The following is a 5,670-nucleotide window of genomic DNA, read 5'->3' as shown; positions in this document are numbered from 1 at the left end:
TGGAGACCGTGTGTGCTACAAGTGACAAAGAAGATAAGTTGGGGGAGGCAAAGAGGCCAACCGAGAGAGGGGAGGAGAAAGAAGATGCCTATTCTTTCTCACATTTGAGTATTTCACTAACAACTAAATCTTTCCTCCCCTTCAACCGATTCTTGTGTAGCCCCGAGTCTGAAGATGGTGGAGCTGTGGTGAGCACCAATGAGCCTTCGATAATGTGCGACTGGGAGTGAGCGACGACGCGACAGCGACGTTGCATGTGGAGGGGGCTCTGAGGACTGATTAGGCGAGTGAGGGGGTGGGCTCGCCATAGAAAATTCGGTACCTCAGGAGGTTTAGCTAGATGGCCATGCATGGGCAAGACAAGGTGCCGAGGCACGTGTGATAGCACCGCTGTCCGTTCATCATGGGAGGTTTGAGGAACACGATGAATAGACGTGTGAGGAAGAAGAAAGTCATCCAGCCGTTTAGGTCACATCCAACGGCTAAGAGAAATCGACTACAAGACAAAAACAACAGGTGTCGGATTGATAGGCGGCCACATTCATTTTTCTGCTTTTGATCGATTTTGTCCACCCTTACCAAGCCCGGTTCAGGCTTGCAAGACGCGAGTGGGCCAACCTGAAGGCCCACGAGTTGAATCACCGTCTTCCCGCCTTTGCCGTTGCCTGAACTTGATAGAGCTGGCTCTGCATTACGTTCAGTGAGGGTGCTGGCATAATACTATGCATGTCAGTATGCAAAAAAATATCATCAATTCACACTACTATACTGTGGTCGTTATTTGAGCCAAGTTATGTTTTGATAAAGGCGTGCCTGAGCCACAATTATTTTTTTGCAGGAATGGCGTTAACGTTGGGTTTGCTGATTGATCAACTCACTTTCAATCTAAGACTTAAGAACTATTTAAATGTTTTTGGATATTTAACCTTTCATTTCTCTCCTTTTCTATGATGTATTCACTTTTATAAAATATAGATAGATGTAAATATATACAATTTCTCCTCATCGGTTAATTGCCGCAATGCTGCCACGGCTACTTATTTTTGCAGGTGTAGAATCAAGATGCCGAAAATCATCGTTGACTCTGTGTTCACCATACAAACAACAACAGTTGGCCTAAGCATGTTTCCATCAGGTTCGTCCATCCCTTGCTTAGATATGGATTTCAATGATCCTTGTATTTACACTGGTAGAAAAAAGCCCTTTAGTCCCGGTTCGCAACAGCCTTTAATCCCGGCTGTGCAACCGGGACTAAATATGCGCGACTAAAGACCCCCCCTTTAGTCGCGCCTCTTACGGACCGCGACTAAAGGCTTTAGTCCCGGTTCTTGTGGCTGACCGGGACTAAAGGCCCGTCCACGTGGGCGCCCGTGGTTCGTCGGGGCGGAGGACCTTTAGTCCCGGTTCTCGTGGCCAACCGGGACTAAAGGGCTCCTCCGCAGGTTTAGGGTTTTAGCCCCCCTAAACCTGGTTTCTTTTTAGTTTGGAGTGTTTTATTTCTTTTATATTATATTTTGTGTTTTATTTTAATTTTGATAAAGTTTCAGTACACATATTTTACGCTACTATATACATGCATATGAAATTTCAAACAAGAAGAATTCAAGAGGAATATATAATATATATTCAATCTCGGGTGACCATATACAACTTCGAACAAGTTTCCATACACAATTAGGATGGATGACCATATACAACTTCGTACAAGTTTCAATCTCGGGTATGCATATAAATTTCTTCGTCCTCGGTATAGTGTTCTCCTTTAGGATTGATGACTTCCCTCATGAAAAATCCTGCTAATTCTTCTTGAATTGGTCGGAAGCGAGCTTCTGGACTAAGCCTCCTCCGCAAGTTATCCGTCGCGTTCCGCACGCTATCTGATGCCTTCCGCTCAGTGGTGTATCTCCGGATGTTCTCACAAACATAGTATCCACATAGATTGGTCCCCGGTGGCTGCTTATCCACATTAACTAACCTTCTGAAATCTAGCTCATGTTTGAATTCACCGACAATTTCTTCTGAGAACCGTCTCCAAACCCTACAGGGCAAAGAAAATTAAATGAATAAGGGAGTTATTAGTTACTTGATATTAGGAAATGAACGAAAGAGACCAATCGATATAGAGCTCAAATGATTGAAAATAATTACTTTTGCAGCATTTTTCTCATGTCGGCCCAACGCTTTGGATCCGAATCCATAGAGTCCATGATTAGAACTCTGGAGGTGTGAAGTTCAATATTTAGCAGAATCCAATGGAACCCGCGGACACGTTACATGCACAGTCATGCATAACTCATCGATTAGACATACCATGCATGGAGTAAACAAAAGAGAATGGGCACAAGAGAGAAACACTCACCCAAAATGGTAAGGAAATAGAATATGACTTTTGAGTTGATGCTTTCTAAGAAACTTGTACAGGTCTTTCTCCACGTCTTCGGGGTGATGTTGTAACACATGTCCATTAACGATATGTGGGTCAATGAACCCAACATCATGGATGTTTCTTATTTTGCATTCCCAAATCTTCAATCTGCATAATAGCGTACGCAACAATATAGTTAGGACAATATATATATAGTGCAGGCAATGAAGAACGAGATGAGGTAGAAATAAATCACTTACAGAACGTAGCAACTCAGCATAGATTTGTCGAGGTCGCGCAGATTGAACAGCTGGAACAATTCACTCATATGAACTTCTACAGAGTACCGTTTGGTGTGATGCTCATCTGTAACATCCGCATAGACATATTCTTTGTCGGCCCATGTTATGAATTGCTTGTACCAACGTAGCAGATTTCGCATTTGTGGTGGTAGACTCTTTTCCCGCGCAGGCTCGACGAGAGGCCCATTCCGCACATATTGTAATGCTATCTCACATACTGGCGCATCCTCAAGGCCTAAGAAGGCACGAAGAGTCAAACCCATCTCGGACGCTTGTTTCATGGCACCCGCTACAGTCAATCCAAGTGCTGCCGCAGCTGCTATGATCTCGGGGTCCTCTTCCGGACCGGCTTTCACTATGAGCGGGGGGATCGATTGTTTCTTCTGCATCCCGAGCTGGTCAACTTGTTTCCCGCTTTTTTTACTTTCTTCTTTCTCCTCTTTCAATATTTTTGCTTGCCTACGAAGTTCATGTCCATAGTCGTCAGGCATATTCAGCTCGGCTTGGGACGGTGTCGTCAAAAAATCCTTAGCCCACTTCTTTTGCTTCTCAGTGAATACTTGCTTGGGCTCAGGCTCTTTTTTTGCCTTCATATCCGCCTTCCATTTCTCATAATCAGCAGACGCGGCCAATTTGGTTTCAGCTTCACTAAGTTCCCCAGGCCTTGGGAGGAGAGGCTTCAGTGATGGCTCCGGTACCCTTGTGGTCTTAGGTACATAAGGGTCCGGGTTAATAGTCCAGGAGCGGGTTTCCTTGCTGTCCGCCTGCTTCTGCTTCTTCGCCGGAGGTGGATTGGGGGGCGTCGTACCCGCCGGAGGAGGATTGGGGGGCGTCGTACCCACCGGAGGTTGTGGATCGGGGGACGGCGTCGAATGGCGTGAAGGAGGTGTAGGTGAACCACCACGACCACCACCACCGCCACCACCACCACCACCATCGGAGGGGGGTGGACTTGCTAGCCTTGGCGCCTCACCTGGAAACACTATGTACTTCTTTTTCCATAGAATGAACTGGCGCTTGACATCTCCAAGTCTTCTCTCCCCTTCGGGTGTAGGTTTGTCAATCTCCAGGTCCTCAAACCCTTGGACTATGTCTTCCACCGTGACACGAGCATAGCCATATGCAATGGGGTTGTTGTGGTGGAGTGCTCCAGGTGTACAGGGTAAAGCACTGCCGCTAGCTACCTTCGTGGAAACGTTCCCCATGGGATAATGCAGATCACATTCTTTCATCTCCTTTACATCATCCACGGGGTAGTGAGGCTCCGGTGCACGAATCTCGATCATCGGTGCACTAGCACCAGGCGGGGCATCCGTGGAAGCCACGCTGCTTCTCCGCTGCTGGCTTCCGCGATCCGCTTCATGATCTTCATGCGGCCCTGCAGCCGATTTTTCTTTCACTAGTTCATGCACGGTCTGCTTCAACTCATGGAGTTCCGATGCAAACTTCGTCATAAGATCTGCATCCCGGTCCGTCTTTCTCTTACGGCTTCTGTAACAGTACGGGTCATTGTCCTGGGAAAACCCTACTTTCCACGGAACTTTGCCTTTGCCTCGTACACGTCCTCCGTGTTCATCATTCCCGAGGGCTGTTGTCAGTGCGTCTTTCTCTCTGTTGAACTTGATCAAGACCTCTTGAGCTTGGGTCATTGCGTCAATAAGGGCTTGGGTGGGAGCAAACTGTCTCTGCCGGTGAACACACACCCCTGTCTCCGGGTCTAGCGATCCCCCATGCCCGTACCACCAGCTTTTGGCCCTTGGGTCCCATCCCTCTGTACCTAGAGGGATTCCTCGCACCCTCAGGTCCTCCTCCATCTTCTGCCACCTAGGCTCCGAAAGGCGGTATCCTCCTGGCCCCATAATATGATGGAACTTTTTCTTACTCGCATTATCCTTATTTTTTTTCGATATTTCCTTGAAATGCTCCGATTGCTTTTGCCTCACAAATTCTGGCCAATCATCTTTCAGTTTCTCATGTTGTCCATTGAAATCCGGAGTCTTGCCCTTGTTGACATAGTCACGGGTTAAATTTTTCTTGAAGTTCCGGAATGCTTCGCCCATCTTCTGAAGAGCGAACTCTTTAACTAGCCTCTTCCTCTGACGTCCACCCGGAACCTCGTTACCGAATTCATCGACTTTGTTGTATTCCGGAGGTAGAATGAAATGTTCCATAAGCTTTCTCCAGCAATCCTTTTTCGTTCTCTTGTCGACAAAACTGAAACCAAGACGTGCCTTCTTTGGCTCCTTCCATTCCTGGACGGTGATCGGGACGTTGTCTCTAACAACGACTCCGCATTGGTTGATAAACTTTGAGGTGTGCTGTAGGGGCTTGCCGGTTTCACTGACAAACTCAATGGCATATGTTTCTCCTGTTTTCATCGCCTTGGATTTGCCACGCTTTGTCGTACTCGATCCGGAGGGCTAAAAAAAGAAAGAGAGTCGCGCGCGTTAATACATATGTATTCACATTTCAGTAAGTTTGTATCACGAGAGGCTCTCAATGTATATATATACCTCACCGGAGGTGGTTGCTACTTGCAATTCGAGATCGTCGGTTGTTGACGGTTGACCTCCGTCGACAATGTCCGTTCCTTCACCTTCTTGATCATCGACAATCTCTGTTCCACCGTCAAGGTTCAGATAAGAAGAGACTACATCCTCTTGTTGCTCATATTCTGAGCCCGGCACATAAGGAATCTCGTTGTTGATGATGCCCATTAAATAACGTTCAGCCTCCGGATCCCTAAGCGGCTCGGTTCTATCGTCCGCCATATGTCACTCCTGCATGTAGTAAAAATTCTTTAAGTATAAAGGAATTAAAAAGTAAGATTAAGGGGACATAGAGGAGGAGGAATTAAAAAATAAGATTCTTTAAGTAAAAATTCTTTTTTTCTTCTTCTTCCTTTCTTCTTCCTCTTTCTTCTTTCTTTCTTCTTCTTCCTTTCTTCTTCCTCTTTCTTCTTCTTCCTTTCTTCTTCTTCCTTTTTCCTTTCTTCTTCTTTCT

The 5,670-nt window shown here is 46.3% G+C and overlaps 1 pseudogene; it reads left to right on the top strand.

The window, feature by feature from the left end:
• The window catches only part of LOC123171303 (probable auxin efflux carrier component 9), a 22,125-nt pseudogene that overhangs the window by 4,987 nt on the left and 11,468 nt on the right, over positions 1-5,670 (top strand).

The sequence above is a fragment of the Triticum aestivum genome, chromosome 7D (genome assembly GCF_018294505.1).
Source record: "Triticum aestivum cultivar Chinese Spring chromosome 7D, IWGSC CS RefSeq v2.1, whole genome shotgun sequence".
NCBI classification, from domain to species: domain Eukaryota; kingdom Viridiplantae; phylum Streptophyta; class Magnoliopsida; order Poales; family Poaceae; genus Triticum; species Triticum aestivum.
Note: the sequence above shows the minus strand (reverse complement) of the source record. Positions and strands in the feature narration are given on the sequence as shown.